This window comes from Argiope bruennichi, chromosome 3, assembly GCF_947563725.1.
Source record: "Argiope bruennichi chromosome 3, qqArgBrue1.1, whole genome shotgun sequence".
NCBI classification, from domain to species: domain Eukaryota; kingdom Metazoa; phylum Arthropoda; class Arachnida; order Araneae; family Araneidae; genus Argiope; species Argiope bruennichi.
Genome location: NC_079153.1, coordinates 10801491 through 10816494, shown reverse-complemented (window position 1 = coordinate 10816494; position 15004 = coordinate 10801491).

Genomic DNA, 15004 nt, shown 5'->3' with positions numbered 1-15004 from the left:
CATTTTACTACGCAAGTTTAAGAATAACCAAATCAAAAATTAAAATGATTAAGAAGAAAAATAGTCGTTTTTATAATTATCGCTTTAAAAAGACCCATCAAAGGAATTTACAAGAATTATAACAACTTATAGGCCCCTTAATTTGATAATTCATTATTACTGTTCTGATAATATCTTGACAATATATTTATTAAAATTGCTCACGATGGTTATGTGTTACATCAACAAAGTGTCACCCTTAATAAACAACATGATGATGTATGGCGAAATGAATCTCTTTCACCAGAACAATGACTTCGTTAATCGATCTGAAATATAATTAAAGTTGGTGGGTATGATGAAAAACTTTAAAGATATTAATTGGTCAATAGGTATATAATATCTATCAACAGGGATGTTTTATTCCATTATGAATCTTGATATTCGCACCAAAGCAATCTATCTTGTGGCAAAAACTATATCAATGACATGATGGAAAAGTGAATATTTTTTCTCACTGTGTAATAATAACCTCTTAACGTTTACAATTTTACTACAGAAATTTATTTTTATTAATTTTGTAATAATATTGTACTTTACTTTCCACATGACTTGTTCTTTTAATTTGATAATTGCGTCTTATTCTTTAAAACCAATAGAAGTTTAACCAAATAAAGTACTAGCAATTGTTTGATTAATTATAATATTTATGAATAATTTTAATTAAATAACTTGCAGGTTGGTGGTTGATATTACAAAATTAGAAGTCTGATATTTAATCTGAGAATGTCAACTGGTACCTTTTTTTTGTATTACATATCTAATCAGCTGGAGTAAGATAAAAACATGTTTTTTACTAAAATCAAAATTTGATTTCAAAATGCTAAGGATTTATTATGAACATATTCATTATTATTGTAAAAATCCGTGAAATCTTAAGAAATTCAAACTTTATAAAAATAGATCTTTTCAAATTCGCAAAAATTCTATAATGAGATATAAAAATAAGAAATAAAGAATTTTCTGGCACATTAATTTCAAAAGAGTTAAAAAAATTCATTTATTATTAATATTTATATACATCGTTTTGGGCTATCTTATTAACACGCAAAGATTAGCTTTAATTAGAAAAGCCATAAAAAAGAATATTATAGAAGAGATATGACAATAAAAAGTAAACAATGAAATTTTCTTTTTAAAAATAAAACCATAAGACAATTCAAGGCTTAACTAAAGCGTGAAATTGCTTCTATTATTGAAATCCTTCTATTGAGGTGTTCTTTTTTATCTCGAGAATATGTATTGTTTGATTTTTTTTCTCTTCTCATAATGTTTGCTTATTTAATTTTTTGCTGCAAAAGTTTAAAAAAAAAACAATTTTTAAAAATTTTAAGTACGAACTTATTTAGAAAAAGTATAATAAAAGATATTGCTTATCGCAATATTTATTTCCTTATTAGATCTCCTGTTGCTATTATTTAGGTTTTTTTCATAATATATATTTTTTGAGGCGTTAATTCAGAATTGCATTATTCTTTTAATTCATTTAAGCATCAAATGCTTTCAAAAATGACAAATATCTATTTCTCAGTGTCGATTGAAGACTACTGCTCTTGTGAAATAATACAAAAAAATTATAAAATTTGTAACAAATTTATTTTACTGTTATTTTCAAATTGACTTGACATTAATATAAAAAATAATGATACTGAAATTCAGTATAAATCTAGCCTTAAAATGGATGATAAGGAATAAAATACCAACAGCATATTGCATGAATATTATATTATTTTCTCCTTGATTTAATTGTCCTTTGAAGACCTGGTATGCAAAATTTGAAAACAAATAGGAAAAAAAAGTGGGATAGGAGATTGCCCTCATTCTTTATATGATAGACTTAATTAGAAGGCGATTCGATTTTAAGAGATAAATGCAATTTTGTTCAATTCAAAGCAAAAATTATTATTGAATAAGGAATTATTATATTTAAAAAATACATACCATATTTATTTAACAAATAATAATTAGAGAATTCATAAATATCGAATAAAAGTATCATCAAAACGATTTAAAATGATATACAGGGTGTTTATAAAGTCCCGGACCCATTTTGATGTTTAATAACTCATAAAATAATAAAGATAGATTTAAATTAATAACATAAATGGTTAAATAGACTCAAAAAGTTTCATGACCCTTTTCAATGAACTTCCACGTGTGCCCCCTTCGTCGCACGGAGAATATCAAGTCGATAGTCAATTTCACGCCAGGTAGCGACAAGCATGTTGGCATCCACAGAGCCTTTGTATGCATGCAGGAACTTTGTATGCATGCTTTGTATGCATGAACTTTGTATGCATGCAGTCTTAATTTTTTCTTAATAACCTTGTACACCGTCGAAATTGGCATATCCAATTCTGTTGCCGCTGATCTCACAGATATTCTAGGATTGTGTAAAAATGTCTCTCTGACACGTTCAACATCAAAATCACTTGTGCAAGGACGTCTGGAACGTTTCTTATCTTCGATACTTCCAATTTCTAGAAAATTCTTTTTCCACCGCAAGGTGCTGTTTTTGGATGGAGGATCTTTTTGGTAAATTCTTCTGAAATTTCTCTGTGCTTGCACTATCGATTTCGTTTCTATGAACCACCATAAAATCTGTGCTTTCTCTTGTGGTGTATGCATTCTCCTTAATATCAGCTCGAATAAAACATCACATACAAAAGTATTACATAGAACAAACACATCAAAAGTAAACATAACATTGCAATAGTTGCCAAAAACAAAAGAGAGAAAAATGCAATTAATAAGCAGACTATATTTAAAAAAGTACAGATATTTAGACTGGAAAATGAAATTATCTGAAATTAACCACACGCGCAGACGATATTTACAAAAGTAAAAATATTCAAACCTGAAAAGGAAAATATATGAGTTATTTCATCAATAAATGTCATAAGTGTGTTTATATCTTTATTATTTTATGAGTTATTAAACATCAAAACGGGTCCGGGACTTTATAAACACCCTGTATATAGAATAAATTTGAAGTAGAATTTCAGAAAATAGTTTAGAACTGTTGAATCAGAAAACCATAATGGTTACATTTCATTATTTCAATAGGAACTATATTGAATAATGTTGCAAATATTCAATGTTAAATAATTTTCCTGTTATACAGCCAAAACACTGCATTCATTCTAAACGAATTTTGTATTATGCACTTATTTTACAAAACTATTGATAGCATAGGAAAATCAATAAACTTCGAGAAAATACCATACAATAAGTTGTAAGGTGATTTATTCTAAATACTAAAAATCCGCATGCTCAAGAGAACTATTATATCTAATCAGCTGGAATAAGATGAAAACATGTTTTTTACTAAAATAAAAATTCGATTTCAAAATGCTAAGGATTTATTTTGAACATATTCATTATTGTTGCAAAGATCCGTGAATTTTTAAGCAGAAATTCAAATTTTATAAAAATAGAACTTTTTAAATTCGCAAAAATGTTATAATGAGATATAAAATCAGTCGCAATAAAGCAGGCATCATGTCAGACAGGTTGGTATTCTAGGTTTCATTAAATAATGTATATAGTTTTTCATTTTCTTACCTCAAGGACAAAAATTTCATAATATGAGAAAATACAACTTCAAAGAACGAATAGGACAAATGGAATGAAATGTGTGATTTTTGTCAGCGAACGAGCATCACTGCTAAATACCCTTGAGGCTTCTTCAATGGCGGACGCCGACCACCTATCACCACACTAAAAGAAAACGAGAAAAAAAAATACTCTCCCCACAATAGATTTTTGTTCTTCTGGAAAAATCGTCCACCGAAATGCTCTCCTGTATGCAAGAGAACGATTTGTAAAATGTTTCGTTAAAAATGAATGACTAAGAAAGCAACTGCAAGGTGACCTGAAGTAAAAAGTAAAAATCGAATGTGGAGGAAGGTTATGAGTAGTTTCTTTGCATTCTAGGTTGACGGCAAAAAAAAAAAAGTGACCCTAAGCCGATGATAAACAAGTTCAGCATTTCCGACTCCTGGTAATAGATCCATTCAATAAACTTCTGCTCAGATAGAATTGATAGACGCCTTTCAACTCGTCAGTTTTTACGGATTAATGTTTGTTTATTTTTTCTAAAAGGTTTTTTTTATTTGCTTTACGCAGTGGGTCCTTTTTATTATATATAACTGATAATCGGATGGATTAGAGGGATAACAGAAATGAAAAGAAACTGTGAGGAAATTATCGTTCTTAATATTTCTCTTTTCCTCCTTTCAACCACCTTTCGATCTAAAAGCCCTCTCTCGGTGGTCTGGTGGTGAGTTTTCGGCTTCCGAACCGAAGGGCTTCAGGTGAGAGACCCGAAAAACCGTCGTGAAAGCGGATCTGGTGCGCTCTCACTCAGTCAGGGCCTAATGGTCTCCCGTTGGTGGACGCTTGAAGAAGGAGAGTTCCAGCTCAGGTACTGTTCTCGTTATCTGATCGTGGTTCAAAATTGCGAGTCCCGCCCCAAAATAGCCTTAGAGTTGCTTTAAAAACTGGACGTTAATATATTGTAGTTAAACTCGATTTAAAAATGATAATATTTTGTCCATAAAATAAGTTTTGTTGGGAATAGGATGGTTCTATTATAATCTTGAAGAAGGTACGTGTCTTGAATGACTAGGGGTAAAAAGTTTAGAAATTTAAAAAATATTTTCTTACTCATTATTTTAGTAAACATTATTTTTGTATAAATGTACAGCAAGTAGGATTGTGAAGAAGAAAACAGAAAGGGAACATTTTATTTAAAGTGAATATTCTTATCATCATGGAACGGAATGTATGAAGTTATTGCGTTTTATTATATGCATTAAAAGAAATCTTATTGAATATAATAAAATTCAATTTTCTTCGTGCAAAAAAAGGATACTCAGATAATTCAAATTATTCGAAAAGTATGTAAATCTGAAGAGAGCCAGCGGGAAAGAAAAATTCCAACCGACACCAAAGAATAAGAGCTTTTATGGCAAATCAGTTCTGAATCTTCTTCCTGAATTAACAACTCATAAGGCAATGATTTTAAAATGTTTAACTAAAAAAATCGAACATTTCCTAAAAATCTATTTCATTTCTTGAAGTAAATATACTGTTAGGTTTCTGAAAGTTTGCATATTCCCTTTTTGTAGAAAGTTAATAAATTTAAGTAAAACTAAAAAAAAAAAAAAAATTCTGACTGTCCAACATATTAATTTCAAACATTCAAGGTAGATCAGGTGGGTGTTAAGTTATTTTTTCCATACAGCAAATGGTCGAAAGCAGAAAAGAGGACGGTTAAAGTTAACTGTTTGTCAGCGAAATGAATAATGGAAAATAAGCACTTGATACAATATATAAAACAATTTTAATTGAATACAAACTTAGAATTGTAAAACGATGCAATTTCATGAAGAAAAAAAAACATTTTTGCAAGTGATATGCCACATGACAAGAATCAGCAATAAATCTTTGGAGTTCTTAAAGTGAATGTTCAAAGGATTTGATATACGAAGCTGTACCTGCTTCCCATATAAATATCGAAGTGACTGTGTTGTAGTGTTGTTATAAATTTGAATTCCATTAAAACTGCTATATACACCTTATATGGTGCATCCTTTTCATTACATAATTCATTGAGTTTCACCGCGGAGCAGCATAAGCATATGAAATGGCTCTATAAATAAGCAGATACTTGATTCCCTTATTGGTACTGTAACTTTGTGCAGTACCCTACTACTCAAACTCTCTCTCAAACTCCGATCCAAGAAAAAAAATGTGCCAGATGCGAGTGAGATTAGACCATGGGTGTGGGCACTTCAAAATCGGTTTCTATCGCAATAAGAGCCCTGTAGATCAACCCGAATATCTATTAATGGAAGAAGTAATTCATTTCTGATTATTTAATTCATTGACAAAGATTCCGTATAGTGAGCTTCTTTCGCATTTTCCTGTCCACTTTCTCCTATAAAGAGGTCTTTCTCTGTAATTAATCTCTTTTTAAATTTATAAACGAATATTTTGGGACACCCTGTTCATGCATGTTGATATTTCCTCCCTTTTAATAACCTCTTTAAATATATGGAAGAATGATTATCCTATTTATCATAGTTTTCATTGATTCGTGAGATGACTATATGGATTTCATCTGTCTTTAGTTTTTTATCAGTAAAGTGTATCTTAGTAGTGAAGGGTATGGGTATTAAAAAGTAACTTTTATTTATTATCAGTTAAGTATACCTTTTATCTTTAAAGTGTGCTTTTGTAGTTTAAGTGCTCATTTATCATCCTAAAAATACACTGTTGCAGTGAATGTATACCAAATATTACCTTTTATATGTCATCAGTGATGTATACCAAATATTACCTTTTATATGTCATCAGTGATGTATACCAAATATTACCTTTTATATGTCATCAGTGATGTTTACCTATTATCCTTTAAACAGTATCTTACTTCAATAGTGTAATTACAATCGTTATCTATTATCAGAAAATGTACCTCTTGTCCTCAAAATGCATCTTAGTGGTATGAGTTCACCAGAAACTACATTTCATTTATTATCAGGCAGCGAATACATGCTGTAGAAGCATTTCATCGCTTCTAAAATATCCTTGATAACAGATGATCAGGCAAAGTCAGTGGCTCAGTACTTAATACTTAACACCAGGTCACACTTTCGTTTCTAGGGCACATGCGGCGTCTTTCTGGTTTTGTATAGATGTAGATAAGCTTTATTAAAAAAACTTACACTCAATCAACTGAAAACAAACACACACACACGCAAATGACAAAATACGAATACATATAAAACATCAAAAAATGATAAAAACTAGAATGAAAAAAATTTGAAGTACAAGTACCTCGATCAAGCAACAAACTGCTGGCATAATCAATGGCTGGCAATCAAAATTACCTTCAGCATTATGGGAATTCGTGAGAAATGATGATCTCCTAATATTTCTTATTAAATTGCATTTTTAACTTAAGCTATTAATTTTAGCTTAAGCTATTAAGGTTGAAAAGATATGGTGAATTATTTTGTAAATTTAAAAAAAAAATAATTTGAGTTTTTTCATTGTTTTTATCAACTATACTTTTACCTAATTTATTGTGAATTAATTATCTAGTTATTATTTAATGTATAATAAAAATATATTAAAAATTATAAGTAGGTACCTTTTTGATTTCCATTGAAATATTTATTGTTTAATCTATCAATAAATTTAGGAATAAAATTTCAAAAATTGAGCATCTTAATGATGTTTAAATTGCACATCGGATAGATAAATTGTACTCATATAATCATCTTAACTATCATAACTAATTTCATCTGGTGTATAATATATTTTCTTGAATCATTCGAATTTCACTGTCAATTTATAATCAAAGCACACCTCGATCTAATTCTTGTGGGCCTCAGAAGTCTGGAATATATTGTGATGAAACTGGATTTTATTAGCATTTTTAAAGTTTTAATCAGTATGTCCTGTATTATTTATTTTTCAATTTCATTCATATATTATTGTTTATTTATTTATTTTATATTTTTTGTTTACTCATTAATTTGCACACTAGGCATGGAATAGAAAAGTACAGAAAGAAAAAGGATCAGCCATTGCCTATAAATAAGGCTTAATATATATATATATATATATATCATACAAAAGTATTAAAATCAAGTTAATAGGAAAATCAAAAAAACCAAATAAAAATTAAACCAAATAAAAAAATATAAAAAAGAATCCGGCCTGAAGACTTTTTCAAGGGTCACCCTCAGGCAGGGATTCAAAGAAAGGGAATTTTTCTGTGAAGGAAATGCAGACAATAGTCTAATAATGATTTATTGTTATCTTTCTTATTGTATTTTTACTTAGTAGTGGTTATTTTCTTCTAATTTGTTGTTTTGTATTTTCCTTTCTGTTAAAATGGTATATCTCTTGGGCCTAATTTCAGGGGATTTTCGGGTCACGAGGAATGATTATTAGACTATTGTCCGCATTTCCTTCACAGAAAAATTCCCTTTCTTTGAATCCTTGCCTGAGGGTGACCCTTGAAAAAATCTTCAGGCCGGATTCTTTTTTATATTTTTTTATTTGGTTTAATTTTTATTTGGTTTTTTTTTATTTTCCCATTAACTTGATTTTAATACTTTCGTATCAATTCATCTGTGTTTTAGAAGTAGCTGTAGTTGCGCTCTCTAAATACTATGGAGTTTTTTTTTTTCCTGTTCCTTTTTTGGTTTTAGTTTGAATAGGAAATAATTTTTAGTTGCGATTTCGAAACTATTTTGTTTCGTTTTCATTTTAATTTCGTTTTCAATCTATTTCTTACTTTAGATTGGTTACTTATATATATATTATTCTTTTATATTTATTTCCTTTATAATAATAATTCATAAAATAAGGAATACAAATTTTAAACATTGATCATCAACGAACGCAATATATTTTAACACTGATTTAATGCGGAATGTTTACTTAAAAATAAAATATTGTTTTTGCCTAATTTTTCCAATGCATTTAAAATGAATAAAGTAATAACATGTTTATGATATGTACTGAAAGAAAAAAAATTATAATGTAAAATTTACTATCTGGTTATTAAAAACTCTTATAATGGGACATAAAAATAAAATAACTAAAAAAATTCTGTAACAGAACTAATTTCATGCTCTACAAATTCTTTACAGCTTTTTATTAGTGAATATATCTTATTTTAAAAGAAAAACTAATTTTGGAAAGTATATTTTATTATGGTGCTCCTTTTTATGACTTAGCTCTGTAAACTGTTACTGCCGGTTTTAGTAATGCAGTCCATAGAAAGTAAAATAATGATTACTTATAAATGCATTTCTTCATTGCTTTCTGAAATTCATGAATAAAAGAAAATCATGTTTTTCAGTGAAATCTTATAATATTTCAATGAATACAGAAGACCTGTAGCTTGCGGCAAATTACTTGAAATATCTGAAGCGTGCCTATAACTAAAGTAATCCAACTTTTCATACAGTAGCTTGCCGATAAAATGTTGGTTACCTGAATTTTTGAATTCGGAAAACTTATTTAGGTTATAAGTATCGTGATTATTCAAGATGAAAAAAATAATGGACAATCTTCATTATATATATATATAAATGAAAGCCATTATAGCTGTGCGACTATGCGGATATATTACTGGATAAACTACTGGAAAGAGTGTAGCTAAACTGAGAACAGTCGTCATTTTAAACAAGAAACGGAATACTAAGAATTTTTTAAATAGAAAAACTATTTATATATTATTTAATTAAAAATTAACAAAATTTTTAATATTTTCTACTGTAATTTCAGAATAAATTATATATAAAAAAGAGATTTTAATACCCTCAAAATTCATAAATTGTTATAATATATATATATATATTAGTTCTTAACTTTTCTCTTTAAATACTGAATTCCTTTATTTGCAGTGTAATTTAATTTTCAAATGCAATTTATAACTTTTTTTTCCTTCTAACTTCGAACAAATTTAAACGGCTTCTTTTCGTTGGTGTATCCTAAGATAGAACGCTTGTATTTTAGCTTGAAATCTCTGAATTAAAATATTTTTTAGAACCTTATATGAATTTTTTTATTAAAATTTTCAAAGTGAAAGAAAAAAATATTGCTACAAGATACAAAACCAGATATAAAAAATAAAAGAGTCATAATGGCAGCGATGATATATGTGAATGATTTTAAATAAAATAGTTTACGGATGCTGAAAAAAAGAAAATTGTGGATAATGATAAATTTGTGAATATTTATATCTTAATAATAAATTATCTGCAATGTATAGTTCAGAAGTTAAAATTAAAAATGCAAAACATGTTTTCAGCAGATCAGTAGTTTTTTCAGTCCATATTATTGTAATTTAAGAATCAATGTACCTACTGTTCATATTCGGATTCAGAAACCCTCCACGCTTTTGCTCAAGCGTCAGGGCACATTGATGAAGGCGCATGCGCCAGAACGCATATCCCGCATGCACCAGGACACATTATGACAAAAAGAGTAAATATTTACTTTTAGTAATAGGGTGAATTCAGATTATTCGTGGAGTTAGGAGGCTTAATAACTGCTCATCTTTCTGTGTTTTATTCGTTAGAGAAGTGCAATGTCGAAACATGCTAGTCTTAGGTTCTTAACTAACAATAAATTTAAAGAAGTTTGGGATCATGAAACATTTATGATCTTGAGTAACATCGGAGCTTACTAATATAATCTAATATCATAAGAGAAATAATGCCAATGTTCAGTTTGTTAAATATAAGAAGCATAAAAATACCATATTCTTCGGTTTAAATATCATAATCGACTTCGCATGTATATTGATTATGAAACAAGTATTCAATTTTACACACCGTTGTAAAAATTAAAATTCTTCAACCAAGTTGTTGATAACAATTCACATGAATCAAACAGCCAGGACGATATTCAATCAGATAGTAATGGTCCAAAAATTCCAAAAATAACATGAAGTATTCCAACAAACTATTATAAAGCATGAATCTCTTAATCATGATACCTACGCATTATACAAGTATCGAATTATAATTCCTGAAACTTATAAGCAGACATTAAATAACTCAAAGACAATTCGACACAATATTACACATAATCTACGAACATCTCAAGTGCTATGTATATTTTTAATTGAATCAATAAGATAACATATTTCCGATAAGAAGATGTTATTTAATTGGATAGTAAAACAAGTAAATGATTAAGAAGTTATTGTTAAGATCGTAAGCCTCTCCAAATCGTTGCGTTAGGAAATTTCGATTCAGTATCGCATCTTACTTATATAATTTTTTCTTCCCTCTATAATTGTTTCCTACTTGGAAAGAAGTCAATTCAAAATCACCATGGAAAATCGTTCAGTAAATAATAAAGATTATATCTCAACATACTTAATACAATTAACATGAAATACTCCATCATTTAAAAATACGATTAATGTTCTCTTTGGCAAAAGATTCACACAATCTCTTGTTACAATATAATGCCAAAAAAATGAACAAACTGATACAGATAAAAATTAAAAATTAAATGTAAAATAAATTATACGCAATTTTCTTGCCACCTTTTGAAAAATGTAGTCAAAATCTAATAGCTGTGATTCAACTGAAAATATGTCTCACCATTTTCACTAAGTGAAATAAATCCAATTTGGACTTAAAACAAATTTCGTCTGAATAAAGTCGAAGTTTCTTTTTAACTTGACAGCTTTCAAGACCTGATTTTTGGTGGCCTTTCTTTTCGTTTTCTTTTCCTTTCTTGTTTTATGGAGTGTGGACCTCACCATCCACTTCCATTTTTATTACAGGGAGAGGATAATTGAGCTGAGTTTAGGATGATAGAGACGGAAAAAATAATGGAGAATAATTTCTTTGAAGCTTTCCAATTCTTTGGACACACTATAGACTTTAACGAGAATATTTATCAATGATATAGTTAATTAAGGAGTAGGAGATAAAAGACATGCAAATGTAGTTTTGTTTGAAAATTGGCTGTTGTGCTACAAACGTTTATAAAATTCTGAAAATTCGAATTTAATAATTATATGCAGGTAACATTTTTCAGAATTGAACGAAGTAAAATAATTCCCCAGTAAAATAATGTAGAACATTATACTCAGGTTTCATATTGTTCAATTTCTTGTAAAATAAGTAAAAAAATACGTTTTTAAAAAATATTTTTAAGCAGTTATTTTAAATTTTTTCAGTTTCTCAGATTCTAATATGAAGTTCAAACTCATTGACCGAACTTGATTAGTCATTTAGAACTTTTTTCAAGTCAAACCTTCATAAAACGCATTAAATAATTTTCTCTATTTTTTTCTAGCTATTCTACAAGAAGTTTTTTTATTGTCATATAATTTTTAATCTATGAAACTGACACAATTCACAGTTAGAAATCTCAAAGTTATATATATATATATATATATATATATATATATATATATATATATATATATATATATATATATATATATATATATATTTATAAAGTATAAAAATGTAGATAGTTAAAGAATCTTTTAAAATTTTTTTTGTCGTTTACCGGCTCAATTTGTGAGCACCATTCCATAACACAAGCCCATAATTCCATTAATTTATTCTTGGCACTTACAAAGCAAATCACGAAAGACAATCTAAATTTAAAGAAAGGTTACATAAACACAAGTAAAACCTATTATTTCCGGTAATGTTACAAAGCATGCAATTTTTCGTAGTTTCTTGACATTTAAATAGTCCTGTCAACCTGCCCAAGGATTACTTCACATTAAAAATACCTTCCTATTTGCATGGAAGCAGGAAGGAAAAAGATTGATTTGGTTATAAAGATTTAATTTAGTCGGAAAAATAAGCCATCTGTTCAAAGTGTCAAGAAACTGATTATTTCTATGTAAAAAAGAAAATTACAGTGATATTTTCCATTCAAGGTATTTTTACTTTCAACAATTATTCTCAATTTTGCTTGGCAGTGGGTCCATTACCAATGATTAAGAATGTTCGGTAAGAATATAGTATATATTTATTTATTGTTTCCTGCCCTTTTTGACAAATTCACTATGTATTCGTAATTCGGGCATTGGAAATAGATTTCTTGTAGCAAAACCTCGTTAAACTTCGATAAACCCTTTTACTTAACTTTGCTTGTTTCATGCTTGTCAAGATGAAAATTTACTATCAATTTTTATTCTTTTCAGAATATATAAGAGTTGGGAATTTTGTACTATTTGTGGTCATTTTAATAGTTTTTGTGCACTTAATTGCCATTTAATAATTTAACAAAGAACTGATTTGCCAGAAATGACGCCATTAAAAATTATTTCTAAAAATATTAATGTTTGAATACTTCTGAAATTATAAAATGTATCTTAGACTAAAAAGTAGAAAATAATAAACATAAAAAAAGATCCTGAGAACCGCTTTACTTTTGTAGTAAAAGGTTGGAAATAATATTTTTCCCCTGTGCCTTAGAGCGGTAGGTGTTGAGGAGGTATTCAGTATGTGCCTTAGAGCGGTAGGTGTTGAGGAGGTATTCAGTAAACAGATTGTTGGCTATATTGTGCATTTGGAAAGGGTTTAAGTTTCTATTTTCATGTGTTGTTAGCTCAAAATTGAAAAGTTTTTATAACCTTTATTTACAATTTCCCACTGAAGTGCTCTGTTAACGATGAATGATATATAAGGATACCAACAATTGGTTTATTTTTCAGACAAGCATCAGAAGCCCTTTTCAGTAGTAAGATTATTGTAATGATATAAAGACAAACCATTGCATTGTCACTGCGGCCTATTCACATCGCAATTTTCTCGCACAATGGGTAGCGACTCTTGTTATTGTTAAGGGAAGTAGTTTCCCACTCCCAGCGTCTTTTTCTATCATCAAAGGACCATCGGAGTTTCTGAGGCCGAGTACAAACTACCACTTTCAAAATAGCATTAAAAGTCCAAAAAAAGATTGAGAGTATTCTTTATTACCCTCTTCACAGAGTAAGATAAGTTATATAAATACTGAGTTCCTTTTACGAATGCCATTCTGAAAATTTCTCTTCTGTTGTGAATTTCTACTATTTATTTTTCGTACTGTGAATCGGGTTTTTGGATTATCAGAATAATTTTTGTATTGAAACGCTTATTATTTCTTCATTAAGAGTAAAAGAAACCGTGAACACATTGAAGAAGAAATTAAAGCAATTTACTTGCTTCTGATGAAAGTGACTTTGATCTGTCACCGAAGATGATGGTTGGTCAAAAAATGATACTTTAGCTCATCTCTCGTTTATTTTAAACAAAGAAGCAGGAGATGAAACTAACGAGGATCAGATGAACGAGAGAGATGGAGATGAAGAGTCAAAAAATGTTATATAATTTACTTATTATCAAAAATTTGCAAATGATTCCCTCATGCGTAAATATGTAGAAATTTAATATGAAACTTTCGTTCAAAAGGTTTAGAAGCCTAACATAAAACTTAAAAAAAAAAAAAAAAAAACTATTTTGTCCATTATAGAATAAATTTCAAATATTTTTGTAAAAAAAAAAAAAAATACCCCACAAATACGAGAGCGAAACGCTTCTCACTAAAAAAATATAAATTTATACATCTCGTTGCCGAAAACCGCACGGCAGTTATTCAAGGTATAGCGTCGACAGCTTTATTACTTCGTAGTGCGGGGGGGGGGGTTAGTGCCCCTCAGCTTGGAAGAGTCCATGTCTCGCAGAGACACGCTGAGAAAGACTGAATGTTAAAGGGAGTGCCGCTTGAAAAGTGCTTGGATGTTAAGGAGTTAAAGGATCTTTAATTCCTAAAAAATTAAATAAAAATTGAATGGATTGCAAATAATCTTGATATAATGCGAACCCATTTCGAATTTAAAAAATTCTTGTAAAATAAACCAGACAATAATAAAAAGGAATGCGGGTGTGTGACTGAATGCGTTCAGTTTGCTTATAAAATGAACTCGGCTGTACACATTCAATGCAAGTCAGGGTTTCAATGAAAAGGCTATTTCTGGAATTAAGAGGGGGTAAAATAGCACAGGCCTCCGTAAGCAAGACGTATTATCCCTGGAAACCACAAAGAAAGCCTCGCACAAAAACTGGTCAGATGTATGGATAAATGATGCAAGTCAATACATTTGACTTTTAATATCTAAGCAAATTTTATAGGTAGAAGAAAAAAAATTTGTTTCCTTGTCGATAAATTGAGGAAAAATGTTTTAATTATTGGCATTTTTCCTCCTTGAGGGGGTCTATGAAATTTTTTTTTGTATATATATATATATATATATATAGTTTTACTTTTTTGAGACTGTCTGTATACTGTACAATGGAAAAATGTTATTTTGAAGTAAAAGTTGTGCTTCTTTTCAGTTGTAATAAGTTATTGTCCAACAAAAGAATTGATTACTAAATATATACAAATTGCTATATTAAAATTTACAAAAGAT